Raw genomic sequence first — 27,771 nt, 5'->3', positions numbered from 1 at the left:
AGGGTTAGCATCCGCCCTAGGATAATGTTAGGGTTAGGGTTAGGGTTAGCATCAGCCCTAGGATAGTGTTAGTGTTAGGGTTAGCATCAGCCCTAGGATAGTGTTAGGGTTAGGGTTAGGGTTAGCATCCGCCCTAGGATAGTGTTAGGGTTAGGGTTAGGGTTAGCATCAGCCCTAGGATAGTGTTAGGGTTAGGGTTAACATAAATCCTAGGATAGTGTTAGGGTTAGGGTTATGGTTATCATCAGGCCTAGGATAGTGTTAGGGTTAGGGTTAGGGTTAGCATCAGTTCAAGGATAGTGTTACGGTTAGCGTTAGGGTTAGCATCTGCCCTAGTATAGTGTTAGGGTTAGGGTTAGGGTTAGCATCAGCCCAAGGATAGTGTTAGGGTTAGGGTTAGCATCAGCCCTAGGATAGTGTTAGGGTTAGGGTTAGGGTTAGCATCAGGCCCAGGATAGTGTTAGGGTTAGGGTTAGCATCAGCCCAAGGATAGTGTTAGGGTTAGGGTTAGGGTTAGCATCAGCCCTAGGATAGTGTTAGGGTAAGGGTTAGCATCAACCCTAGGATAGTGTTTGGGTTAGGGTTAGGGTTAGCATCAGCCCTAGGATAGTGTTAGGGTTAGGGTTACCCTCAGCCGTAGGAGAGTGTTAGGGTTAGGGATAGGGTTAGCATCAGGCCTAGGATAGTGTTAGGGTTAGGGTTAGGGTTAGCATCAGCCCTAGGATAGTGTTAGGGTTAGGGTTAGCATCAGCCCTAGGATAGTGTCAGGGTTAGGGTTAGGGTTATCATCAGGCCTAGGATAGTGTTAGGGTTAGGGTTAGCATCAGCTCTAGGATAGTGTTAGGGTTATGGTTAGGGTTAGCATCAGCCCTAGGATAGTGTTAAGGTTAGGGTTAGGGTTATCATCAGGCCTAGGATAGTGTGAGGGCTAGGGTGAGCATCAGACTTAGGATAGTGTTAGGGTTAGGGTTAGGGTTAGCATCAGCCCTAGGATAGTGTTAGGGTTAGGTTTAGCATCAGCCCTAGTATAGTGTTAGGGTTAGGGTTAGGGTTATCATCAGGCCTAGGATATTGTTATGGTTAGGGTTAGCATCAGCTCTAGGATAGTGTTAGGGTTAGGGTTAGGGTTAGCATCAGCCCTAGGATAGTGTTAGGGTTAGGGTTAGGGTTAGCATCAGCCCTTGGATAGTATTAGGGTTAGGGTTAGGGTTAGCATCAGCCCTAGGATAGTGTTAGGGTTAGGGTTAGGGATAGCATCAGCCCTAGGATAGTGTTAGGGTTAGGGTTAGGGTTAGCATCAGCCCTAGGATATTATTAGGGTTAGGGTTAGCATCAGCCCTAGAATAGTGTTAGGGTTAGGGTTAGGGTTAGCACCAGGCCTAGGATAGTGTTAGTGTTAGGGTTAGCATCAGCCTTAGGATAGTGTTAGGGTTAGGGTTAGGGTTAGCATCAGCCGTAGGATAGTGTTAGGGTTAGGGTTAGCCTCAGCCCTAGGATAGTGTTAGAGTTAGGGTTAGGGTTAGCATCAGCCCTAGGATAGTGTTAGGGTTAGGGTTAGGGTTAGCATCAGCCCTAGGATAGTATTAGGGTTAGGGTTAGGGTTAGGGTTAGGGTTAGCATCAGCTCTAGGATAGTGTTAGGGTTAGGGTTAGTGTTAGCATCAGCCCTAGGATAGTGTTAGTGTTAGGGTTAGCATCAGCCCTAGGATAGTGTTAGGGTTAGGGTTAGCATCAGCCCTAGGATAGTGTTAGGGTTAGGGTTAGCGTTAGCATCAGGCCTAGGATAGTGTTAGTGTTAGGGGTAGCATCAGCCCTAGGATAGTGTTAGGGTTAGGGTTAGGGTTAGCATCCGCCCTAGGGTAATGTTAGGGTTAGGGTTAGGGTTAGCATCAGCCCTAGGATAGTGTTAGTGTTAGGGTTAGCATCAGCCCTAGGATAGTGTTAGGGTTAGGGTTAGGGTTAGCATCAGCCCTAGGATAGTGTTAGGGTTAGGGTTAACATAAATCCTAGGATAGTGTTAGGGTTATGGTTAGGGTTATCATCAGGCCTAGGATAGTGTTAGGGTTAGGGTTAGGGTTAGGATCAGTTCAAGGATAGTGTTAGGGTTAGCGTTAGGGTTAGCATCTGCCCTAGGATAATGTTAGGGTTAGGGTTAGGGTTAGCATCAGCCCAAGGATAGTGTTAGGTTTAGGGTAAGCATCAGCCCTAGGATAGTGTTAGGGTTAGGGTTAGGGTTAGCATCAGGCCCAGGATAGTGTTAGGGTTAGGGTTAGCATCAGCCCAAGGATAGTGTTAGGGTTAGGGTTAGGGTTAGTATCAGCCCTAGGATAGTGTTAGGGTTAGGGTTACCCTCAGTCCTAGGAGAGTGTTAGGGTTAGGGATAGGGTTAGCATCAGGCCTAGGATAGTGTTAGGGTTAGGGTTAATGTTAGCATCAGCCCTAGGATAGTGTTAGGGTTAGGGTTAGCATCAGCCCTAGGATAGTGTCAGGGTTAGGGTTAGGGTTATCATCAGGCCTAGGATAGTGTTAGGGTTAGGGTTAGCATCAGCTCTAGGATAGTGTTAGGGTTAGGGTTAGGGTTAGCATCAGCCCTAGGATAGTGTTAAGGTTAGGGTTAGGGTTATCATCAGGCCTAGGATAGTGTGAGGGCTAGGGTTAGCATCAGACTTAGGATAGTGTTAGGGTTAGGGTTAGGGTTATCATCAGGCCTAGGATAGTGTTAGGGTTAGGGTTAGCATCAGCCCTAGGATAGTGTTAGGGTTAGGGTTAGGGTTAGCATCAGCCCTAGGATAGTGTTAGGGTTAGGGTTAGGGTTAGCATCAGCCCTAGGATAGTATTAGGGTTAGGGTTAGGGTTAGCATCAGCCCTAGGATAGTGTTAGGGTTAGGGTTAGGGTTAGCATCAGCCCTAGGATAGTGTTAGGGTTAGGGTTAGGGTTAGCATCAGCCCTAGGATAGTATTAGGGTTAGGGTTAGGGTTAGCATCAGACCTAGGATAGTGTTAGGGTTAGGGTTAGGGATAGCATCAGCCCTAGGATAGTGTTAGGGTTAGGGTTAGGGTTAGCATCAGCCCTAGGATATTATTAGGGTTAGGGTTAGCATCAGCCCTAGAATAGTGTTAGGGTTAGGGTTAGGGTTAGCACCAGGCCTAGGATAGTGTTAGTGTTCGGGTTAGCATCAGCCTTAGGATAGTGTTAGGGTTAGGGTTAGGGTTAGCATCAGCCGTAGGATAGTGTTAGGGTTAGGGTTAGCCTCAGCCCTAGGATAGTGTTAGAGTTAGGGTTAGGGTTAGCATCAGCCCTAGGATAGTGTTAGGGTTAGGGTTAGGGTTAGCATCAGCCCTAGGATAGTATTAGGGTTAGGGTTAGGGTTAGGGTTAGGGTTAGCATCAGCTCTAGGATAGTGTTAGGGTTAGGGTTAGGGTTAGCATCAGCCCTAGGATAGTGTTAGGGTTATGGTTAGGGTTAGCATCAGCCCTAGGATAGTGTTAGTGTTAGGGTTAGCATCAGCCCTAGGATGGTGTTAGGGTTAGGGTTAGGGTTATCATCAGGCCTAGGATAGTGTTAGGGTTAGGGTTAGCATCATCCCTAGGATAGTGTTAGGGTTAGGGTTAGGTTAGCATCAGCCCTAGGATAGTGTTAGGGTTAGGGTTAGCATCAGCCCTACGATAGTGTTAGGGTTAGGCTTAGGGTTAGCATCAGGCCTAGGATAGTGTTAGGGTTAGGGTTAGCATCAGCCCTAGGATAGTCTTAGAGTTAGGGTTAGGGTTAGCATCAGCCGTAGGATAGTGTTAGGGTTAGGGTTAGCCTCAGCCCTAAGATAGTGTTAGAGTTAGGGTTAGGGTTAGCATCAGCCCTAGGATAGTGTTAGGGTTAGGGTTAGGGTTAGCATCACCCCTAGGATAGTGCTAGTGTTAGGGTTAGCATCAGCCCTAGGATAGTGTTAGGGTTAGGGTTAGGGTTAGCATCCGCATTAGGATAGTGTTAGGGTTAGGGTTAGGGTTAGCATCAGCCCAAGGATAGTGTTAGGGTTAGGGTTAGCATCAGTCCTAGGATAGTGTGAGGGTTAGGGTTAGGGTTAGCATCAGCCCTAGGATAGTGTTAGGGTTAGGGTTAGCATCAGCCCTAGGATAGTGTTAGGGTTAGGGTTAGGGTTAGCATCAGCCGTAGGATAGTGTTAGGGTTAGGGTTAGCCTCAGCCCTAAGATAGTGTTAGAGTTAGGGTTAGGGTTAGCATCAGTCCTAGGATAATGTTAGGGTTAGGGTTAGGGTTAGCATCAGCCCTAGGATAGTGTTAGTGTTAGGGTTAGCATCAGCCCGAGGATAGTGTTAGGGTTAGGGTTAGGGTTAGCATCCGCCCTAGGATAGTGTTAGGGTTAGGGTTAGGGTTAGCATCAGCCCTAGGATAGTGTCAGGGTTAGTGTTAGGGTTATCATCAGGCCTAGGATAGTGTTAGGGTTAGGGTTAGGGTTAGCATCAGCCCTAGGATAGTGTTAAGGTTAGGGTTATGGTTATCATCAGGCCTAGTATAGTGTGAGGTCTAGGGTTAGCATCAGACTTAGGATAGTGTTTGGGTTAGGGTTAGGGTTAGCATCAGCCCTAGGATAGTGTTAGGGTTAGGGTTAGCATCAGCCTTAGGATAGTGTTAGGGTTAGGGTTAGGGTTATCATCAGGCCTAGGATAGTGTTAGGGTTAGGGTTAGCATCAGCCCTAGGATAGTGTTAGGGTTAGGGTTAGGGTTAGCATCAGCCCTAGGATAGTGTTAGGGTTAGGGTTAGCATCAGGCCTAGGATAGTGTTAGGGTTAGGGTTAGGGTTAGCATCAGGCCTAGGATAGTGTTAGGGTTAGGGTTAGCATCAGCCCTAGGATAGTGTTAGGGTTAGGGTTAGGGTTAGCATCAGCCGTAGGATAGTGTTAGGGTTAGGGTTAGCCTCAGCCCTAAGATAGTGTAGAGTTAGGGTTAGGGTTAACATCAGCCCTAGGATAGTGTTCGGGTTAAGGTTAGGGTTAGCATCAGCCCTTGGAGAGTGATAGTGTTAGGGTTAGGGTTAGCATCAGCCCTAGGATAGTGTTAGTGTTAGGGTTAGCATCAGCCCTAGGATAGTGTTAGGGTTAGGGTTAGCATCAGCCCTAGGATAATGTTAGGGTTAGGGTTAGGGTTCGCATCAGCCCTAGGATAGTGTTAGTGTTAGGGTTAGCATCAGCCCTAGGATAGTGTTCGGGTTAGGGTTAGGGTTAGCATCCGCCCTAGGATAGTGTTAGGGTTAGGGTTAGTGTTAGCATAAGCCCTAGGATAGTGTTAGGGTTAGGGTTAACACAAATCCTAGGATAGTGTTAGGGTTAGGGTTAGGGTTATCATCAGGCCTAGGATAGTGTTAGGGTTAGGGTTAGGGTTAGCATCAGTTCAAGGATAGTGTTACGGTTAGCGTTAGGGTTAGCATCTGCCCTAGGATAGTGTTAGGGTTAGGGTTAGGGTTAGCATCAGCCCAAGGATAGTGTTAGGGTTAGGGTTAGCATCAGCCCTAGGATAGTGTTAGGGTTAGGGTTACGGTTAGCATCAGGCCCAGGATAGTGTTAGGGTTAGGGTTAGCATCAGCCCAAGGATAGTGTTAGGGTTAGGGTTAGGGTTAGCATCAGCCCTAGGATAGTGTTAGGGTTAGGGTTAGCATCAACCCTAGGATAGTGTTTGGGTTAGGGTTAGGGTTAGCATCAGCCCTAGGATAGTGTTAGGGTTAGGGTTACCCTCAGCCCTAGGAGAGTGTTAGGGTTAGGGATAGGGTTAGCATCAGGCCTAGGATAGTGTTAGGGTTAGGGTTATGGTTAGCATCAGCCCTAGGATAGTGTTACGGTTAGGGTTAGCATCAGCCCTAGGATAGTGTCAGGGTTAGGGTTAGGGTTATCATCAGGCCTAGGATAGTGTTAGGGTTAGGGTTAGCATCAGCTCTAGGATAGTGTTAGGGTTATGGTTAGGGTTTGCATCAGCCGTAGGATAGTGTTAAGGTTAGGATTAGGGTTATCATCAGGCCTAGGATAGTGTGAGGGCTAGGGTTAGCATCAGACTTAGGATAGTGTTAGGGTTAGGGTTAGGGTTAGCATCAGCCCTAGGATAGTGTTAGGGTTAGGGTTAGCATCAGCCCTAGGATAGTGTTAGGGTTAGGGTTAGGGTTATCATCAGGCCTAGGATAGTGTTAGGGTTAGGGTTAGCATCAGCCCTAGGATAGTGTTAGGGTTAGGGTTAGGGTTAGCATCAGCCCTAGGATAGTGTTAAGGTTAGGGTTAGCATCAGGCCTAGGATAGTGTTAGGGTTAGGGTTAGGGTTAGCATCAGGCCTAGGATAGTGTTAGGGTTAGGGTTAGCATCAGCCCTAGGATAGTGTTAGGGTTAGGGTTAGGGTTAGCATCAGCCGTAGGATAGTGTTAGGGTTAGGGTTAGCCTCAGCCCTAAGACAGTGTAGAGTTAGGATTAGGGTTAGCATCAGCCCTAGGATAGTGTTAGGGTTAAGGTTAGGGTTAGCATCAGCCCTTGGAGAGTGTTAGTGTTAGGGTTAGGGTTAGCATCAGCCCTAGGATAGTGTTAGTGTTAGGGTTAGCATCAGCCCTAGGATAGTGTTAGGGTTAGGGTTAGCATCAGCCCTAGGATAGTGTTAGGGTTAGGGTTAGGGTTAGCATCCGCCCTAGGATAATGTTAGGGTTAGGGTTAGGGTTAGCATCAGCCCTAGGATAGTGTTAGTGTTAGGGTTAGCATCAGCCCTAGGATAGTGTTAGGGTTAGGGTTAGGGTTAGCATCCGCCCTAGGATAGTGTTAGGGTTAGGGTTAGGGTTAGCATCAGCCCTAGGATAGTGTTAGGGTTAGGGTTAACATAAATCCTAGGATAGTGTTAGGGTTAGGGTTATGGTTATCATCAGGCCTAGGATAGTGTTAGGGTTAGGGTTAGGGTTAGCATCAGTTCAAGGATAGTGTTACGGTTAGCGTTAGGGTTAGCATCTGCCCTAGTATAGTGTTAGGGTTAGGGTTAGGGTTAGCATCAGCCCAAGGATAGTGTTAGGGTTAGGGTTAGCATCAGCCCTAGGATAGTGTTAGGGTTAGGGTTAGGGTTAGCATCAGGCCCAGGATAGTGTTAGGGTTAGGGTTAGCATCAGCCCAAGGATAGTGTTAGGGTTAGGGTTAGGGTTAGCATCAGCCCTAGGATAGTGTTAGGGTTAGGGTTAGCATCAACCCTAGGATAGTGTTTGGGTTAGGGTTAGGGTTAGCATCAGCCCTAGGATAGTGTTAGGGTTAGGGTTACCCTCAGCCGTAGGAGAGTGTTAGGGTTAGGGATAGGGTTAGCATCAGGCCTAGGATAGTGTTAGGGTTAGGGTTAGGGTTAGCATCAGCCCTAGGATAGTGTTAGGGTTAGGGTTAGCATCAGCCCTAGGATAGTGTCAGGGTTAGGGTTAGGGTTATCATCAGGCCTAGGATAGTGTTAGGGTTAGGGTTAGCATCAGCTCTAGGATAGTGTTAGGGTTATGGTTAGGGTTAGCATCAGCCCTAGGATAGTGTTAAGGTTAGGGTTAGGGTTATCATCAGGCCTAGGATAGTGTGAGGGCTAGGGTGAGCATCAGACTTAGGATAGTGTTAGGGTTAGGGTTAGGGTTAGCATCAGCCCTAGGATAGTGTTAGGGTTAGGGTTAGGGTTAGCATCAGCCCTAGGATAGTGTTAGGGTTAGGGTTAGGGTTAGCATCAGCCCTTGGATAGTATTAGGGTTAGGGTTAGGGTTAGCATCAGCCCTAGGATAGTGTTAGGGTTAGGGTTAGGGATAGCATCAGCCCTAGGATAGTGTTAGGGTTAGGGTTAGGGTTAGCATCAGCCCTAGGATATTATTAGGGTTAGGGTTAGCATCAGCCCTAGAATAGTGTTAGGGTTAGGGTTAGGGTTAGCACCAGGCCTAGGATAGTGTTAGTGTTAGGGTTAGCATCAGCCTTAGGATAGTGTTAGGGTTAGGGTTAGGGTTAGCATCAGCCGTAGGATAGTGTTAGGGTTAGGGTTAGCCTCAGCCCTAGGATAGTGTTAGAGTTAGGGTTAGGGTTAGCATCAGCCCTAGGATAGTGTTAGGGTTAGGGTTAGGGTTAGCATCAGCCCTAGGATAGTATTAGGGTTAGGGTTAGGGTTAGGGTTAGGGTTAGCATCAGCTCTAGGATAGTGTTAGGGTTAGGGTTAGTGTTAGCATCAGCCCTAGGATAGTGTTAGTGTTAGGGTTAGCATCAGCCCTAGGATAGTGTTAGGGTTAGGGTTAGCATCAGCCCTAGGATAGTGTTAGGGTTAGGGTTAGCGTTAGCATCAGGCCTAGGATAGTGTTAGTGTTAGGGGTAGCATCAGCCCTAGGATAGTGTTAGGGTTAGGGTTAGGGTTAGCATCCGCCCTAGGGTAATGTTAGGGTTAGGGTTAGGGTTAGCATCAGCCCTAGGATAGTGTTAGTGTTAGGGTTAGCATCAGCCCTAGGATAGTGTTAGGGTTAGGGTTAGGGTTAGCATCAGCCCTAGGATAGTGTTAGGGTTAGGGTTAACATAAATCCTAGGATAGTGTTAGGGTTAGGGTTAGGGTTATCATCAGGCCTAGGATAGTGTTAGGGTTAGGGTTAGGGTTAGGATCAGTTCAAGGATAGTGTTAGGGTTAGCGTTAGGGTTAGCATCTGCCCTAGGATAATGTTAGGGTTAGGGTTAGGGTTAGCATCAGCCCAAGGATAGTGTTAGGTTTAGGGTAAGCATCAGCCCTAGGATAGTGTTAGGGTTAGGGTTAGGGTTAGCATCAGGCCCAGGATAGTGTTAGGGTTAGGGTTAGCATCAGCCCAAGGATAGTGTTAGGGTTAGGGTTAGGGTTAGTATCAGCCCTAGGATAGTGTTAGGGTTAGGGTTACCCTCAGTCCTAGGAGAGTGTTAGGGTTAGGGATAGGGTTAGCATCAGGCCTAGGATAGTGTTAGGGTTAGGGTTAATGTTAGCATCAGCCCTAGGATAGTGTTAGGGTTAGGGTTAGCATCAGCCCTAGGATAGTGTCAGGGTTAGGGTTAGGGTTATCATCAGGCCTAGGATAGTGTTAGGGTTAGGGTTAGCATCAGCTCTAGGATAGTGTTAGGGTTAGGGTTAGGGTTAGCATCAGCCCTAGGATAGTGTTAAGGTTAGGGTTAGGGTTATCATCAGGCCTAGGATAGTGTGAGGGCTAGGGTTAGCATCAGACTTAGGATAGTGTTAGGGTTAGGGTTAGGGTTATCATCAGGCCTAGGATAGTGTTAGGGTTAGGGTTAGCATCAGCCCTAGGATAGTGTTAGGGTTAGGGTTAGGGTTAGCATCAGCCCTAGGATAGTGTTAGGGTTAGGGTTAGGGTTAGCATCAGCCCTAGGATAGTATTAGGGTTAGGGTTAGGGTTAGCATCAGCCCTAGGATAGTGTTAGGGTTAGGGTTAGGGTTAGCATCAGCCCTAGGATAGTGTTAGGGTTAGGGTTAGGGTTAGCATCAGCCCTAGGATAGTATTAGGGTTAGGGTTAGGGTTAGCATCAGACCTAGGATAGTGTTAGGGTTAGGGTTAGGGATAGCATCAGCCCTAGGATAGTGTTAGGGTTAGGGTTAGGGTTAGCATCAGCCCTAGGATATTATTAGGGTTAGGGTTAGCATCAGCCCTAGAATAGTGTTAGGGTTAGGGTTAGGGTTAGCACCAGGCCTAGGATAGTGTTAGTGTTAGGGTTAGCATCAGCCTTAGGATAGTGTTAGGGTTAGGGTTAGGGTTAGCATCAGCCGTAGGATAGTGTTAGGGTTAGGGTTAGCCTCAGCCCTAGGATAGTGTTAGAGTTAGGGTTAGGGTTAGCATCAGCCCTAGGATAGTGTTAGGGTTAGGGTTAGGGTTAGCATCAGCCCTAGGATAGTATTAGGGTTAGGGTTAGGGTTAGGGTTAGGGTTAGCATCAGCTCTAGGATAGTGTTAGGGTTAGGGTTAGGGTTAGCATCAGCCCTAGGATAGTGTTAGGGTTAGGGTTAGGGTTAGCATCAGCCGTAGGATAGTGTTAGGGTTAGGGTTAGCCTCAGCCCTAAGATAGTGTTAGAGTTAGGGTTAGGGTTAGCATCAGTCCTAGGATAATGTTAGGGTTAGGGTTAGGGTTAGCATCAGCCCTAGGATAGTGTTAGTGTTAGGGTTAGCATCAGCCCGAGGATAGTGTTAGGGTTAGGGTTAGGGTTAGCATCCGCCCTAGGATAGTGTTAGGGTTAGGGTTAGGGTTAGCATCAGCCCTAGGATAGTGTCAGGGTTAGTGTTAGGGTTATCATCAGGCCTAGGATAGTGTTAGGGTTAGGGTTAGGGTTAGCATCAGCCCTAGGATAGTGTTAAGGTTAGGGTTATGGTTATCATCAGGCCTAGTATAGTGTGAGGTCTAGGGTTAGCATCAGACTTAGGATAGTGTTTGGGTTAGGGTTAGGGTTAGCATCAGCCCTAGGATAGTGTTAGGGTTAGGGTTAGCATCAGCCTTAGGATAGTGTTAGGGTTAGGGTTAGGGTTATCATCAGGCCTAGGATAGTGTTAGGGTTAGGGTTAGCATCAGCCCTAGGATAGTGTTAGGGTTAGGGTTAGGGTTAGCATCAGCCCTAGGATAGTGTTAGTGTTAGGGTTAGCATCAGGCCTAGGATAGTGTTAGGGTTAGGGTTAGGGTTAGCATCAGGCCTAGGATAGTGTTAGGGTTAGGGTTAGCATCAGCCCTAGGATAGTGTTAGGGTTAGGGTTAGGGTTAGCATCAGCCGTAGGATAGTGTTAGGGTTAGGGTTAGCCTCAGCCCTAAGATAGTGTAGAGTTAGGGTTAGGGTTAACATCAGCCCTAGGATAGTGTTCGGGTTAAGGTTAGGGTTAGCATCAGCCCTTGGAGAGTGATAGTGTTAGGGTTAGGGTTAGCATCAGCCCTAGGATAGTGTTAGTGTTAGGGTTAGCATCAGCCCTAGGATAGTGTTAGGGTTAGGGTTAGCATCAGCCCTAGGATAATGTTAGGGTTAGGGTTAGGGTTCGCATCAGCCCTAGGATAGTGTTAGTGTTAGGGTTAGCATCAGCCCTAGGATAGTGTTCGGGTTAGGGTTAGGGTTAGCATCCGCCCTAGGATAGTGTTAGGGTTAGGGTTAGTGTTAGCATAAGCCCTAGGATAGTGTTAGGGTTAGGGTTAACACAAATCCTAGGATAGTGTTAGGGTTAGGGTTAGGGTTATCATCAGGCCTAGGATAGTGTTAGGGTTAGGGTTAGGGTTAGCATCAGTTCAAGGATAGTGTTACGGTTAGCGTTAGGGTTAGCATCTGCCCTAGGACAGTGTTAGGGTTAGGGTTAGGGTTAGCATCAGCCCAAGGATAGTGTTAGGGTTAGGGTTAGCATCAGCCCTAGGATAGTGTTAGGGTTAGGGTTAGGGTTAGCATCAGGCCCAGGATAGTGTTAGGGTTAGGGTTAGCATCAGCCCAAGGATAGTGTTAGGGTTACGGTTAGGGTTAGCATCAGCCCTAGGATAGTGTTAGGGTTAGGGTTAGCATCAACCCTAGGATAGTGTTTGGGTTAGGGTTAGGGTTAGCATCAGCCCTAGAATAGTGTTAGGGTTAGGGTTACCCTCAGCCCTAGGAGAGTGTTAGGGTTAGGGATAGGGTTAGCATCAGGCCTAGGATAGTGTTAGGGTTAGGGTTAGGGTTAGCGTCAGCCCTAGGATAGTGTTACGGTTAGGGTTAGCATCAGTCCTAGGATAGTGTCAGGGTTAGGGTTAGGGTTATCATCAGGCCTAGGATAGTGTTAGGGTTAGGGTTAGCATCAGCTCTAGGATAGTGTTAGGGTTATGGTTAGGGTTAGCATCAGCCGTAGGATAGTGTTAAGGTTAGGGTTAGGGTTATCATCAGGCCTAGGATAGTGTGAGGGCTAGGGTTAGCATCAGACTTAGGATAGTGTTAGGGTTAGGGTTAGGGTTAGCATCAGCCCTACTATAGTGTTAGGGTTAGGGTTAGCATCAGCCCTAGGATAGTGTTAGGGTTAGGGTTAGGGTTATCATCAGGCCTAGGATAGTGTTAGGGTTAGGGTTAGCATCAGCCCTAGGATAGTGTTAGGGTTAGGGTTAGGGTTAGCATCAGCCCTAGGATAGTGTAAAGGTTAGGGTTAGCATCAGGCCTAGGATAGTGTTAGGGTTAGGGTTAGGGTTAGCATCAGGCCTAGGATAGTGTTAGGGTTAGGGTTAGCATCAGCCCTAGGATAGTGTTAGGGTTAGGGTTAGGGTTAGCATCAGCCGTAGGATAGTGTTAGGGTTAGTGTTAGCCTCAGCCCTAAGATAGTGTAGAGTTAGGATTAGGGTTAGCATCAGCCCTAGGATAGTGTTAGGGTTAAGGTTAGGGTTAGCATCAGCCCTTGGAGACTGTTAGTGTTAGGGTTAGGGTTAGCATCAGCCCTAGGATAGTGTTAGTGTTAGGGTTAGCATCAGCCCTAGGATAGTGTTAGGGTTAGGGTTAGCATCAGCCCTAGGATAGTGTTAGGGTTAGGGTTAGGGTTAGCATCCGCCTTAGGATAATGTTAGGGTTAGGGTTAGGGTTAGCATCAGCCCTAGGATAGTGTTAGTGTTAGGGTTAGCATCAGCCCTAGGATAGTGTTAGGGTTAGGGTTAGGGTTAGCATCCGCCCTAGGATAGTGTTAGGGATAGGGTTAGGGTTAGCATCAGCCCTAGGATAGTGTTAGGGTTAGGGTTAACATAAATCCTAGGATAGTGTTAGGGTTAGGGTTATGGTTATCATCAGGCCTAGGATAGTGTTAGGGTTAGGGTTAGGGTTAGCATCAGTTCAAGGATAGTGTTACGGTTAGCGTTAGGGTTAGCATCTGCCCTAGTATAGTGTTAGGGTTAGGGTTAGGGTTAGCATCAGCCCAAGGATAGTGTTAGGGTTAGGGTTAGCATCAGCCCTAGGATAGTGTTAGGGTTAGGGTTAGGGTTAGCATCAGGCCCAGGATAGTGTTAGGGTTAGGGTTAGCATCAGCCCAAGGATAGTGTTAGGGTTAGGGTTAGGGTTAGCATCAGCCCTAGGATAGTGTTAGGGTTAGGATTAGCATCAACCCTAGGATAGTGTTTGGGTTAGGGTTAGGGTTAGCATCAGCCCTAGGATAGTGTTAGGGTTAGGGTTACCCTCAGCCCTAGGAGAGTGTTAGGGTTAGGGATAGGGTTAGCATCAGGCCTAGGATAGTGTTAGGGTTAGGGTTAGGGTTAGCATCAGCCCTAGGATAGTGTTAGGGTTAGGGTTAGCATCAGCCCTAGGATAGTGTCAGGGTTAGGGTTAGGGTTATCATCAGGCCTAGGATAGTCTTAGGGTTAGGGTTAGCATCAGCTCTAGGATAGTGTTAGGGTTATGGTTAGGGTTAGCATCAGCCCTAGGATAGTGTTAAGGTTAGGGTTAGGGTTATCATCAGGCCTAGGATAGTGTGAGGGCTAGGGTGAGCATCAGACTTAGGATAGTGTTAGGGTTAGGGTTAGGGTTAGCATCAGCCCTAGGATAGTGTTAGGGTTAGGTTTAGCATCAGCCCTAGGATAGTGTTAGGGTTAGGGTTAGGGTTATCATCAGGCCTAGGATATTGTTAGGGTTAGGGTTAGCATCAGCCCTAGGATAGTGTTAGGGTTAGGGTTAGGGTTAGCATCAGCCCTAGGATAGTGTTAGGGTTAGGGTTAGGGTTAGCATCAGCCCTTGGATAGTGTTAGGGTTAGGGTTAGGGTTAGCATCAGCCCTAGGATAGTGTTAGGGTTAGGGTTAGGGTTAGCATCAGCCCTAGGATAGTGTTAGGGTTAGGGTTAGCATCAGCCCTAGGATAGTGTTAGGGTTAGGGTTAGGGTTATCATCAGCCCTAGGATAATGTTAGGGTTAGTGTTAGGGTTAGCATCAGCCCTAGGATAGTGTTAGTGTTAGGGTTAGCATCAGCCGTAGGATAGTGTTAGGGTTAGGGTTAGGGTTAGCATCCGTCCTAGGATAGTGTTAGGGTTAGGGTTAGGGTTAGCATCAGCCCTAGGATAGTGTTAGGGTTAGGGTTAACATAAACCCTAGGATAGTGTTAGGGTTAGGGTTAGGGTTATCATCAGGCCTAGGACAGTGTTAGGGTTAGGGTTAGGGTTAGCATCAGTTCAAGGATAGTGTTAGGGTTAGCGTTAGGGTTAGCATCAGCCCTAGGATAGTGTTAGGGTTAGGGTTAGGGTTAGCATCAGGCCCAGGATAGTGTTAGGGTTAGGGTTAGCATCAGCCCAAGGATAGTGTTAGGGTTAGGGTTAGGGTTAGCATCTGCCCTAGGATATTGTTAGGGTTATGGTTAGGGTTAGCATCAGCCCAAGGATAGTGTTAGGGTTAGGGTTACCATCAGCCCTAGGATAGTGTTAGGGTTAGGGTTAGGGTTAGCATCAGGCCCAGGATAGTGTTAGGGTTAGGGTTAGCATCAGTCCAAGGATAGTGTTAGGGTTAGGGTTAGGGTTAGCATCAGCCCTAGGATAGTGTTAGGGTTAGGGTTAGCATCAACCCTAGGATAGTGTTTGGGTTAGGGTTAGGGTTAGCATCAGCCCTAGGATAGTGTTAGGGATAGGGTTAGCCTCAGCCCTAGGAGAGTGTTAGGGTTAGGGATAGGGTTAGCATCAGGCCTAGGATAGTGTTAGGGTTAGGGTTAGGGTTAGCATCAGCCCTAGGATAGTGTTAGGGTTAGGGTTAGCATCAGCCCTAGGATAGTGTCAGGGTTAGTGTTAGGGTTATCATCAGGCCTAGGATAGTGTTAGGGTTAGGGTTAGCATCAGCTCTAGGATAGTGTTAGGCTTAGGGTTAGGGTTAGCATCAGCCCTAGGATAGTGTTAAGGTTAGGGTTATGGTTATCATCAGGCCTAGTATAGTGTGAGGTCTAGGGTTAGCATCAGACTTAGGATAGTGTTAGGGTTAGGGTTAGGGTTAGCATCAGCCCTAGGATAGTGTTAGGGTTAGGGTTAGCATCAGCCCTAGGATAGTGTTAGGGTTAGGGTTAGGGTTATCATCAGGCCTAGGATAGTGTTAGGGTTAGGGTTAGCATCAGCCCTAGGATAGTGTTAGGGTTAGGGTTAGGGTTAGCATCAGCCCTAGGATAGTGTTAGGGTTAGGGTTAGCATCAGCCCTAGGATAGTGTTAGGGTTAGGGTTAGGGTTAGCATCAGGCCTACGATAGTGTTAGGGTTAGGGTTAGCATCAGCCCTAGGATAGTGTTAGGGTTAGGGTTAGGGTTAGCATCAGCCGTAGGATAGTGTTAGGGTTAGGGTTAGCCTCAGCCCTAAGATAGTGTTAGAATTAGGGTTAGGGTTAGCATCAGCCCTAGGATAGTGTTAGGGTTAGGGTTAGGGTTAGCAACAGCCCTAGGATAGTGTTAGGGTTAGGGTTAGCATCAGCCCTAGGATAGTGTTAGGGTTAGGGTTAGGGTTAACATCAGCCGTAGGATAGTGTTAGGGTTGGGGTTAGCCTCAGCCCTAAGATAGTGTTAGAGTTAGGGTTAGGGTTATCATCAGCCCTAGGATAATGTTAGGGTTAGTGTTAGGGTTAGCATCAGCCCTAGGATAGTGTTAGTGTTAGGGTTAGCATCAGCCGTAGGATAGTGTTAGGGTTAGGGTTAGGGTTAGCATCCGCCCTAGGATAGTGTTAGGGTTAGGGTTAACCTAAACCCTAGGAGAGTGTTAGGGTTAGGGTTAGGGTTATCATCAGGCCTAGGATAGTGTTAGGGTTAGGGTTAGGGTTAGCATCAGTTCAAGGATAGTGTTAGGGTTAGCGTTAGGGTTAGCATCTGCCCTAGGATATTGTTAGGGTTAGGGTTAGGGTTAGCATCAGCCCAAGGATAGTGTTAGGGTTAGGGTTAGCATCAGCCCTAAGATAGTGTTAGGGTTAGGGTTAGGGTTAGCATCAGGCCCAGGATAGTGTTAGGGTTAGGGTTAGCATCAGCCCAAGGATAGTGTTAGGGGTAGGGTTAGGGTTAGCATGTGCCCTAGGATATTGTTAGGGTTATGGTTAGGGTTACCATCAGCCCAAGGATAGTGTTAGGGTTAGGGTTACCATCAGCCCTAGGATAGTGTTAGGGTTAGGGTTAGGGTTAGCATCAGGCCCAGGATAGTGTTAGGGTTAGGGTTAGCATCAGTCCAAGGATAGTGTTAGGGTTAGGGTTAGGGTTAGCATCAGCCCTAGGATAGTGTTAGGGTTAGGGTTAGCATCAACCCTAGGATAGTGTTTGGGTTAGGGTTAGGGTTAGCATCAGCCCTAGGATAGTGTTAGGGTTAGGGTTAGCCTCAGCCCTAGGAGAGTGTTAGGGTTAGGGATAGGGTTAGCATCAGGCCTAGGATAGTGTTAGGGTTAGGGTTAGGGTTAGCATCAGCCCTAGGATAGTGTTAGGGTTAGGGTTAGCATCAGCCCTAGGATAGTGTCAGCGTTAGTGTTAGGGTTATCATCAGGCCTAGGATAGTGTTAGGGTTAGGGTTAGCATCAGCTCTAGGATAGTGTTAGGCTTAGGGTTAGGGTTAGCATCAGCCCTAGGATAGTGTTAAGGTTAGGGTTATGGTTATCATCAGGCCTATTATAGTGTGAGGTCTAGGGTTAGCATCAGACTTAGGATAGTGTTAGGGTTAGGGTTAGGGTTAGCATCAGCCCTAGGATAGTGTTAGGGTTAGGGTTAGCATCAGCCCTAGGATAGTGTTAGGGTTAGGGTTAGGGTTATCATCAGGCCTAGGATAGTGTTAGGGTTAGTGTTAGCATCAGCCCTAGGATAGTGTTAGGGTTAGGGTTAGGGTTAGCATCAGCAGTAGGATAGTGTTAGGGTTAGGGTTAGCATCAGCCCTAGGATAGTGTTAGGGTTAGGGTTAGGGTTAGCATCAGGCCTAGGATAGTGTTAGGGTTAGGGTTAGCATCAGCCCTAGGATACTGTTAGGGTTAGGGTTAAGGTTAGCATCAGCCGTAGGATAGTGTTAGGGTTAGGGTTAGCCTCAGCCCTAAGATAGTGTTAGAATTAGGGTTAGGGTTAGCATCAGCCCTAGGATAGTGTTAGGGTTAGGGTTAGCATCAGCCCTAGGATAGTGTTAGGGTTAGGGTTAGGATTAGCATCCGCCCTAGGATAATGTTAGGGTTAGGGTTAGGGTTAGCATCAGCCCTAGGATAGTGTTAGTGTTAGGGTTAGCATCAGCCCTAGGATAGTGTTAGTGTTAGAGTTAGGGTTAGCATCCGCCCTAGGATAGTGTTAGGGTTAGGGTTAGGGTTAGCATCAGCCCTAGGATAGTGTTAGGGTTAGGGTTAACATAAATCCTAGGATAGTGTTAGGGTTAGGGTTAGGGTTATCATCAGGCCTAGGATAGTGTTAGGGTTAGGGTTAGGGTTAGGATCAGTTCAAGGATAGTGTTAGGGTTAGCGTTAGGGTTAGCATCTGCCCTAGGATAGTGTTAGGGTTAGGGTTAGGGTTAGCATCAGCCCAAGGATAGTGTTAGTGTTAGGGTAAGCATCAGCCCTAGGATAGTGTTAGGGTTAGGGTTAGGGTTAGCATCAGGCCCAGGATAGTGTTAGGGTTAGGGTTAGCATCAGTCCAAGGATAGTGTTAGGGTTAGTGTTAGGGTTAGCATCAGCCCTAGGATAGTGTTAGGTTTAGGGTTAGCATCAACCCTAGGATAGTGTTTGGGTTAGGGTTAGGGTTAGCATCAGCCCTAGGATAGTGTTAGGGTTAGGGTTAGCCTCAGCCCTAGGAGAGTGTTAGGGTTAGGGATAGGGTTAGCATCAGGCCTAGGATAGTGTTAGGGTTAGGGTTAGGGTTAGCATCAGCCCTAGGATAGTGTTAGGGTTAGGGTTAGCATCAGCCCTAGGATAGTGTCAGGGTTAGTGTTAGGGTTATCATCAGGCCTAGGATAGTGTTAGGGTTAGGGTTAGCATCAGCTCTAGGATAGTGTTAGGCTTAGGGTTAGGGTTAGCATCAGCCCTAGGATAGTGTTAAGGTTAGGGTTATGGTTATCATCAGGCCTAGTACAGTGTGAGGTCTAGGGTTAGCATCAGACTTAGGATAGTGTTAGGGTTAGGGTTAGCATCAGCCCTAGGATAGTGTTAGGGTTAGGGTTAGCATCAGCCCTAGGATAGTGTTAGGGTTAGGGTTAGGGTTAACATCAGCCGTAGGATAGTGTTAGGGTTGGGGTTAGCCTCAGCCCTAAGATAGTGTTAGAGTTAGGGTTAGGGTTATCATCAGCCCTAGGATAATGTTAGGGTTAGTGTTAGGGTTAGCATCAGCCCTAGGATAGTGTTAGGGTTAGGGTTAGCATCAGCCCTAGGATAGTCTTAGAGTTAGGGTTAGGGTTAGCATCAGCCGTAGGATAGTGTTAGGGTTAGGGTTAGCCTCAGCCCTAAGATAGTGTTAGAGTTAGGGTTAGGGTTAGCATCAGCCCTAGGATAGTGTTAGGGTTAGGGTTAGGGTTAGCATCAGCCCTAGGATAGTGCTAGTGTTAGGGTTAGCATCAGCCCTAGGATAGTGTTAGGGTTAGGGTTAGGGTTAGCATCCGCATTAGGATAGTGTTAGGGTTAGGGTTAGGGTTAGCATCAGCCCAAGGATAGTGTTAGGGTTAGGGTTAGCATCAGTCCTAGGATAGTGTGAGGGTTGGGTTAGGGTTAGCATCAGCCCTAGGATAGTGTTAGGGTTAGGGTTAGCATCAGCCCTAGGATAGTGTTAGGGTTAGGGTTAGTGTTAGCATCAGCCGTAGGATAGTGTTAGGGTTAGGGTTAGCCTCAGCCCTAAGATAGTGTTAGAGTTAGGGTTAGGGTTAGCATCAGTCCTAGGATAATGTTAGGGTTAGGGTTAGGGTTAGCATCAGCCCTAGGATAGTGTTAGTGTTAGGGTTAGCATCAGCCCGAGGATAGTGTTAGGGTTAGGGTTAGGGTTAGCATCCGCCCTAGGATAGTGTTAGGGTTTGGGTTAGGGTTAGCATCAGCCCTAGGATAGTGTCAGGGTTAGTGTTAGGGTTATCATCAGGCCTAGGATAGTGTTAGGGTTAAGGTTAGGGTTAGCATCAGCCCTAGGATAGTGTTAGGGTTAGGGTTACCCTCAGCCCTAGGAGAGTGTTAGGGTTAGGGATAGGGTTAGCATCAGGCCTAGGATAGTGTTAGGGTTAGGGTTAGGGTTAGCATCAGCCGTAGGATAGTGTTAGGGTTAGGGTTAGCATCAGCCCTAGGATAGTGTCAGGGTTAGGGTTAGGGTTATCATCAGGCCTAGGATAGTCTTAGGGTTAGGGTTAGCATCAGCTCTAGGATAGTGTTAGGGTTATGGTTAGGGTTAGCATCAGCCCTAGGATAGTGTTAAGGTTAGGGTTAGGGTTATCATCAGGCCTAGGATAGTGTGAGGGCTAGGGTGAGCATCAGACTTAGGATAGTGTTAGGGTTAGGGTTAGGGTTAGCATCAGCCCTAGGATAGTGTTAGGGTTAGGTTTAGCATCAGCCCTAGGATAGTGTTAGGGTTAGGGTTAGGGTTATCATCAGGCCTAGGATATTGTTAGGGTTAGGGTTAGCATCAGCCCTAGGATAGTGTTAGGGTTAGGGTTAGGGTTAGCATCAGCCCTAGGATAGTGTTAGGGTTAGGGTTAGGGTTAGCATCAGCCCTTGGATAGTATTAGGGTTATGGTTAGGGTTAGCATCAGCCCTAGGATAGTGTTAGGGTTAGGGTTAGGGATAGCATCAGCCCTAGGATAGTGTTAGGGTTAGGGTTAGGGTTAGCATCAGCCCTAGGATAGTGTTAGTGTTAGGGTTAGCATCAGCCCTAGGATAATGTTAGGGTTAGGGTTAGGGTTAGCATCCGCCCTAGGATAGTGTTAGGGTTAGGGTTAGGGTTAGCATCAGCCCTAGGATAGTGTTAGGGTTAGGGTTAGGGTTAGCATCAGCCCTAGGATAGTGTTAGGGTTAGGGTTAGCATCAGCCCTAGGATAGTGTTAGGGTTAGGGTTAGGGTTATCATCAGCCCTAGGATAATGTTAGGGTTAGTGTTAGGGTTAGCATCAGCCCTAGGATAGTGTTAGTGTTAGGGTTAGCATCAGCCGTAGGATAGTGTTAGGGTTAGGGTTAGGGTTAGCATCCGTCCTAGGATAGTGTTAGGGTTAGGGTTAGGGTTAGCATCAGCCCTAGGATAGTGTTAGGGTTAGGGTTAACATAAACCCTAGGATAGTGTTAGGGTTAGGGTTAGGGTTATCATCAGGCCTAGGACAGTGTTAGGGTTAGGGTTAGGGTTAGCATCAGTTCAAGGATAGTGTTAGGGTTAGCGTTAGGGTTAGCATCAGCCCTAGGATAGTGTTAGGGTTAGGGTTAGGGTTAGCATCAGGCCCAGGATAGTGTTAGGGTTAGGGTTAGCATCAGCCCAAGGATAGTGTTAGGGTTAGGGTTAGGGTTAGCATCTGCCCTAGGATATTGTTAGGGTTATGGTTAGGGTTAGCATCAGCCCAAGGATAGTGTTAGGGTTAGGGTTACCATCAGCCCTAGGATAGTGTTAGGGTTAGGGTTAGGGTTAGCATCAGGCCCAGGATAGTGTTAGGGTTAGGGTTAGCATCAGTCCAAGGATAGTGTTAGGGTTAGGGTTAGGGTTAGCATCAGCCCTAGGATAGTGTTAGGGTTAGGGTTAGCATCAACCCTAGGATAGTGTTTGGGTTAGGGTTAGGGTTAGCATCAGCCCTAGGATAGTGTTAGGGATAGGGTTAGCCTCAGCCCTAGGAGAGTGTTAGGGTTAGGGATAGGGTTAGCATCAGGCCTAGGATAGTGTTAGGGTTAGGGTTAGGGTTAGCATCAGCCCTAGGATAGTGTTAGGGTTAGGGTTAGCATCAGCCCTAGGATAGTGTCAGGGTTAGTGTTAGGGTTATCATCAGGCCTAGGATAGTGTTAGTGTTAGGGTTAGCATCAGCTCTAGGATAGTGTTAGGCTTAGGGTTAGGGTTAGCATCAGCCCTAGGATAGTGTTAAGGTTAGGGTTATGGTTATCATCAGGCCTAGTATAGTGTGAGGTCTAGGGTTAGCATCAGACTTAGGATAGTGTTAGGGTTAGGGTTAGGGTTAGCATCAGCCCTAGGATAGTGTTAGGGTTAGGGTTAGCATCAGCCCTAGGATAGTGTTAGGGTTAGGGTTAGGGTTATCATCAGGCCTAGGATAGTGTTAGGGTTAGGGTTAGCATCAGCCCTAGGATAGTGTTAGGGTTAGGGTTAGGGTTAGCATCAGCCCTAGGATAGTGTTAGGGTTAGGGTTAGCATCAGCCCTAGGATAGTGTTAGGGTTAGGGTTAGGGTTAGCATCAGGCCTACGATAGTGTTAGGGTTAGGGTTAGCATCAGCCCTAGGATAGTGTTAGGGTTAGGGTTAGGGTTAGCATCAGCCGTAGGATAGTGTTAGGGTTAGGGTTAGCCTCAGCCCTAAGATAGTGTTAGAATTAGGGTTAGGGTTAGCATCAGCCCTAGGATAGTGTTAGGGTTAGGGTTAGGGTTAGCAACAGCCCTAGGATAGTGTTAGGGTTAGGGTTAGCATCAGCCCTAGGATAGTGTTAGGGTTAGGGTTAGGGTTAACATCAGCCGTAGGATAGTGTTAGGGTTGGGGTTAGCCTCAGCCCTAAGATAGTGTTAGAGTTAGGGTTAGGGTTATCATCAGCCCTAGGATAATGTTAGGGTTATGGTTAGGGTTAGCATCAGCCCTAGGATAGTGTTAAGGTTAGGGTTAGGGTTATCATCAGGCCTAGGATAGTGTGAGGGCTAGGGTGAGCATCAGACTTAGGATAGTGTTAGGGTTAGGGTTAGGGTTAGCATCAGCCCTAGGATAGTGTTAGGGTTAGGTTTAGCATCAGCCCTAGGATAGTGTTAGGGTTAGGGTTAGGGTTATCATCAGGCCTAGGATATTGTTAGGGTTAGGGTTAGCATCAGCCCTAGGATAGTGTTAGGGTTAGGGTTAGGGTTAGCATCAGCCCTAGGATAGTGTTAGGGTTAGGGTTAGGGTTAGCATCAGCCCTTGGATAGTATTAGGGTTATGGTTAGGGTTAGCATCAGCCCTAGGATAGTGTTAGGGTTAGGGTTAGGGATAGCATCAGCCCTAGGATAGTGTTAGGGTTAGGGTTAGGGTTAGCATCAGCCCTAGGATAGTGTTAGTGTTAGGGTTAGCATCAGCCCTAGGATAATGTTAGGGTTAGGGTTAGGGTTAGCATCCGCCCTAGGATAGTGTTAGGGTTAGGGTTAGGGTTAGCATCAGCCCTAGGATAGTGTTAGGGTTAGGGTTAGGGTTAGCATCAGCCCTAGGATAGTGTTAGGGTTAGGGTTAGCATCAGCCCTAGGATAGTGTTAGGGTTAGGGTTAGGGTTATCATCAGCCCTAGGATAATGTTAGGGTTAGTGTTAGGGTTAGCATCAGCCCTAGGATAGTGTTAGTGTTAGGGTTAGCATCAGCCGTAGGATAGTGTTAGGGTTAGGGTTAGGGTTAGCATCCGTCCTAGGATAGTGTTAGGGTTAGGGTTAGGGTTAGCATCAGCCCTAGGATAGTGTTAGGGTTAGGGTTAACATAAACCCTAGGATAGTGTTAGGGTTAGGGTTAGGGTTATCATCAGGCCTAGGACAGTGTTAGGGTTAGGGTTAGGGTTAGCATCAGTTCAAGGATAGTGTTAGGGTTAGCGTTAGGGTTAGCATCAGCCCTAGGATAGTGTTAGGGTTAGGGTTAGGGTTAGCATCAGGCCCAGGATAGTGTTAGGGTTAGGGTTAGCATCAGCCCAAGGATAGTGTTAGGGTTAGGGTTAGGGTTAGCATCTGCCCTAGGATATTGTTAGGGTTATGGTTAGGGTTAGCATCAGCCCAAGGATAGTGTTAGGGTTAGGGTTACCATCAGCCCTAGGATAGTGTTAGGGTTAGGGTTAGGGTTAGCATCAGGCCCAGGATAGTGTTAGGGTTAGGGTTAGCATCAGTCCAAGGATAGTGTTAGGGTTAGGGTTAGGGTTAGCATCAGCCCTAGGATAGTGTTAGGGTTAGGGTTAGCATCAACCCTAGGATAGTGTTTGGGTTAGGGTTAGGGTTAGCATCAGCCCTAGGATAGTGTTAGGGATAGGGTTAGCCTCAGCCCTAGGAGAGTGTTAGGGTTAGGGATAGGGTTAGCATCAGGCCTAGGATAGTGTTAGGGTTAGGGTTAGGGTTAGCATCAGCCCTAGGATAGTGTTAGGGTTAGGGTTAGCATCAGCCCTAGGATAGTGTCAGGGTTAGTGTTAGGGTTATCATCAGGCCTAGGATAGTGTTAGGGTTAGGGTTAGCATCAGCTCTAGGATAGTGTTAGGCTTAGGGTTAGGGTTAGCATCAGCCCTAGGATAGTGTTAAGGTTAGGGTTATGGTTATCATCAGGCCTAGTATAGTGTGAGGTCTAGGGTTAGCATCAGACTTAGGATAGTGTTAGGGTTAGGGTTAGGGTTAGCATCAGCCCTAGGATAGTGTTAGGGTTAGGGTTAGCATCAGCCCTAGGATAGTGTTAGGGTTAGGGTTAGGGTTATCATCAGGCCTAGGATAGTGTTAGGGTTAGGGTTAGCATCAGCCCTAGGATAGTGTTAGGGTTAGGGTTAGGGTTAGCATCAGCCCTAGGATAGTGTTAGGGTTAGGGTTAGCATCAGCCCTAGGATAGTGTTAGGGTTAGGGTTAGGGTTAGCATCAGGCCTACGATAGTGTTAGGGTTAGGGTTAGCATCAGCCCTAGGATAGTGTTAGGGTTAGGGTTAGGGTTAGCATCAGCCGTAGGATAGTGTTAGGGTTAGGGTTAGCCTCAGCCCTAAGATAGTGTTAGAATTAGGGTTAGGGTTAGCATCAGCCCTAGGATAGTGTTAGGGTTAGGGTTAGGGTTAGCAACAGCCCTAGGATAGTGTTAGGGTTAGGGTTAGCATCAGCCCTAGGATAGTGTTAGGGTTAGGGTTAGGGTTAACATCAGCCGTAGGATAGTGTTAGGGTTGGGGTTAGCCTCAGCCCTAAGATAGTGTTAGAGTTAGGGTTAGGGTTATCATCAGCCCTAGGATAATGTTAGGGTTAGTGTTAGGGTTAGCATCAGCCCTAGGATAGTGTTAGTGTTAGGGTTAGCATCAGCCGTAGGATAGTGTTAGGGTTAGGGTTAGGGTTAGCATCCGCCCTAGGATAGTGTTAGGGTTAGGGTTAACCTAAACCCTAGGAGAGTGTTAGGGTTAGGGTTAGGGTTATCATCAGGCCTAGGATAGTGTTAGGGTTAGGGTTAGGGTTAGCATCAGTTCAAGGATAGTGTTAGGGTTAGCGTTAGGGTTAGCATCTGCCCTAGGATATTGTTAGGGTTAGGGTTAGGGTTAGCATCAGCCCAAGGATAGTGTTAGGGTTAGGGTTAGCATCAGCCCTAAGATAGTGTTAGGGTTAGGGTTAGGGTTAGCATCAGGCCCAGGATAGTGTTAGGGTTAGGGTTAGCATCAGCCCAAGGATAGTGTTAGGGGTAGGGTTAGGGTTAGCATGTGCCCTAGGATATTGTTAGGGTTATGGTTAGGGTTACCATCAGCCCAAGGATAGTGTTAGGGTTAGGGTTACCATCAGCCCTAGGATAGTGTTAGGGTTAGGGTTAGGGTTAGCATCAGGCCCAGGATAGTGTTAGGGTTAGGGTTAGCATCAGTCCAAGGATAGTGTTAGGGTTAGGGTTAGGGTTAGCATCAGCCCTAGGATAGTGTTAGGGTTAGGGTTAGCATCAACCCTAGGATAGTGTTTGGGTTAGGGTTAGGGTTAGCATCAGCCCTAGGATAGTGTTAGGGTTAGGGTTAGCCTCAGCCATAGGAGAGTGTTAGGGTTAGGGATAGGGTTAGCATCAGGCCTAGGATAGTGTTAGGGTTAGGGTTAGGGTTATCATCAGCCCTAGGATAGTGTTAGGGTTAGGGTTAGCATCAGCCCTAGGATAGTGTCAGCGTTAGTGTTAGGGTTATCATCAGGCCTAGGATAGTGTTAGGGTTAGGGTTAGCATCAGCTCTAGGATAGTGTTAGGCTTAGGGTTAGGGTTAGCATCAGCCCTAGGATAGTGTTAAGGTTAGGGTTATGGTTATCATCAGGCCTATTATAGTGTGAGGTCTAGGGTTAGCATCAGACTTAGGATAGTGTTAGGGTTAGGGTTAGGGTTAGCATCAGCCCTAGGATAGTGTTAGGGTTAGGGTTAGCATCAGCCCTAGGATAGTGTTAGGGTTAGGGTTAGGGTTATCATCAGGCCTAGGATAGTGTTAGGGTTAGTGTTAGCATCAGCCCTAGGATAGTGTTAGGGTTAGGGTTAGGGTTAGCATCAGCAGTAGGATAGTGTTAGGGTTAGGGTTAGCATCAGCCCTAGGATAGTGTTAGGGTTAGGGTTAGGGTTAGCATCAGGCCTAGGATAGTGTTAGGGTTAGGGTTAGCATCAGCCCTAGGATACTGTTAGGGTTAGGGTTAAGGTTAGCATCAGCCGTAGGATAGTGTTAGGGTTAGGGTTAGCCTCAGCCCTAAGATAGTGTTAGAATTAGGGTTAGGGTTAGCATCAGCCCTAGGATAGTGTTAGGGTTAGGGTTAGCATCAGCCCTAGGATAGTGTTAGGGTTAGGGTTAGGATTAGCATCCGCCCTAGGATAATTTTAGGGTTAGGTTTAGGGTTAGCATCAGCCCTAGGATAGTGTTAGTGTTAGGGTTAGCATCAGCCCTAGGATAGTGTTAGTGTTAGAGTTAGGGTTAGCATCCGCCCTAGGATAGTGTTAGGGTTAGGGTTAGGGTTAGCATCAGCCCTAGGATAGTGTTAGGGTTAGGGTTAACATAAATCCTAGGATAGTGTTAGGGTTAGGGTTAGGGTTATCATCAGGCCTAGGATAGTGTTAGGGTTAGGGTTAGGGTTAGGATCAGTTCAAGGATAGTGTTAGGGTTAGCGTTAGGGTTAGCATCTGCCCTAGGATAGTGTTAGGGTTAGGGTTAGGGTTAGCATCAGCCCAAGGATAGTGTTAGGGTTAGGGTAAGCATCAGCCCTAGGATAGTGTTAGGGTTAGGGTTAGGGTTAGCATCAGGCCCAGGATAGTGTTAGGGTTAGGGTTAGCATCAGTCCAAGGATAGTGTTAGGGTTAGTGTTAGGGTTAGCATCAGCCCTAGGATAGTGTTAGGTTTAGGGTTAGCATCAACCCTAGGATAGTGTTTGGGTTAGGGTTAGGGTTAGCATCAGCCCTAGGATAGTGTTAGGGTTAGGGTTAGCCTCAGCCCTAGGAGAGTGTTAGGGTTAGGGATAGGGTTAGCATCAGGCCTAGGATAGTGTTAGGGTTAGGGTTAGGGTTAGCATCAGCCCTAGGATAGTGTTAGGGTTAGGGTTAGCATCAGCCCTAGGATAGTGTCAGGGTTAGTGTTAGGGTTATCATCAGGCCTAGGATAGTGTTAGGGTTAGGGTTAGCATCAGCTCTAGGATAGTGTTAGGCTTAGGGTTAGGGTTAGCATCAGCCCTAGGATAGTGTTAAGGTTAGGGTTATGGTTATCATCAGGCCTAGTACAGTGTGAGGTCTAGGGTTAGCATCAGACTTAGGATAGTGTTAGGGTTAGGGTTAGCATCAGCCCTAGGATAGTGTTAGGGTTAGGGTTAGCATCAGCCCTAGGATAGTGTTAGGGTTAGGGTTAGGGTTAACATCAGCCGTAGGATAGTGTTAGGGTTGGGGTTAGCCTCAGCCCTAAGATAGTGTTAGAGTTAGGGTTAGGGTTATCATCAGCCCTAGGATAATGTTAGGGTTAGTGTTAGGGTTAGCATCAGCCCTAGGATAGTGTTAGGGTTAGGGTTAGCATCAGCCCTAGGATAGTCTTAGAGTTAGGGTTAGGGTTAGCATCAGCCGTAGGATAGTGTTAGGGTTAGGGTTAGCCTCAGCCCTAAGATAGTGTTAGAGTTAGGGTTAGGGTTAGCATCAGCCCTAGGATAGTGTTAGGGTTAGGGTTAGGGTTAGCATCAGCCCTAGGATAGTGCTAGTGTTAGGGTTAGCATCAGCCCTAGGATAGTGTTAGGGTTAGGGTTAGGGTTAGCATCCGCATTAGGATAGTGTTAGGGTTAGGGTTAGGGTTAGCATCAGCCCAAGGATAGTGTTAGGGTTAGGGTTAGCATCAGTCCTAGGATAGAGTGAGGGTTGGGTTAGGGTTAGCATCAGCCCTAGGATAGTGTTAGGGTTAGGGTTAGCATCAGCCCTAGGATAGTGTTAGGGTTAGGGTTAGTGTTAGCATCAGCCGTAGGATAGTGTTAGGGTTAGGGTTAGCCTCAGCCCTAAGATAGTGTTAGAGTTAGGGTTAGGGTTAGCATCAGTCCTAGGATAATGTTAGGGTTAGGGTTAGGGTTAGCATCAGCCCTAGGATAGTGTTAGTGTTAGGGTTAGCATCAGCCCGAGGATAGTGTTAGGGTTAGGGTTAGGGTTAGCATCCGCCCTAGGATAGTGTTAGGGTTTGGGTTAGGGTTAGCATCAGCCCTAGGATAGTGTCAGGGTTAGTGTTAGGGTTATCATCAGGCCTAGGATAGTGTTAGGGTTAAGGTTAGGGTTAGCATCAGCCCTAGGATAGTGTTAAGGTTAGGGTTATGGTTATCATCAGGCCTAGTATAGTGTGAGGTCTAGGGTTAGCATCAGACTTAGGATAGTGTTAGGGTTAGGGTTAGGGTTAGCATCAGCCCTAGGATAGTGTTAGGGTTAGGGTTAGCATCAGGCTTAGGATAGTGTTAGGGTTAGGGTTAGGGTTATCATCAGGCCTAGGATAGTGTTAGGGTTAGGGTTAGCATCAGCCCTAGGATAGTGTTAGGGTTAGGGTTAGGGTTAACATCAGCCC

This window comes from Lemur catta, chromosome 7, assembly GCF_020740605.2.
Source record: "Lemur catta isolate mLemCat1 chromosome 7, mLemCat1.pri, whole genome shotgun sequence".
NCBI classification, from domain to species: domain Eukaryota; kingdom Metazoa; phylum Chordata; class Mammalia; order Primates; family Lemuridae; genus Lemur; species Lemur catta.
Note: the sequence above shows the minus strand (reverse complement) of the source record.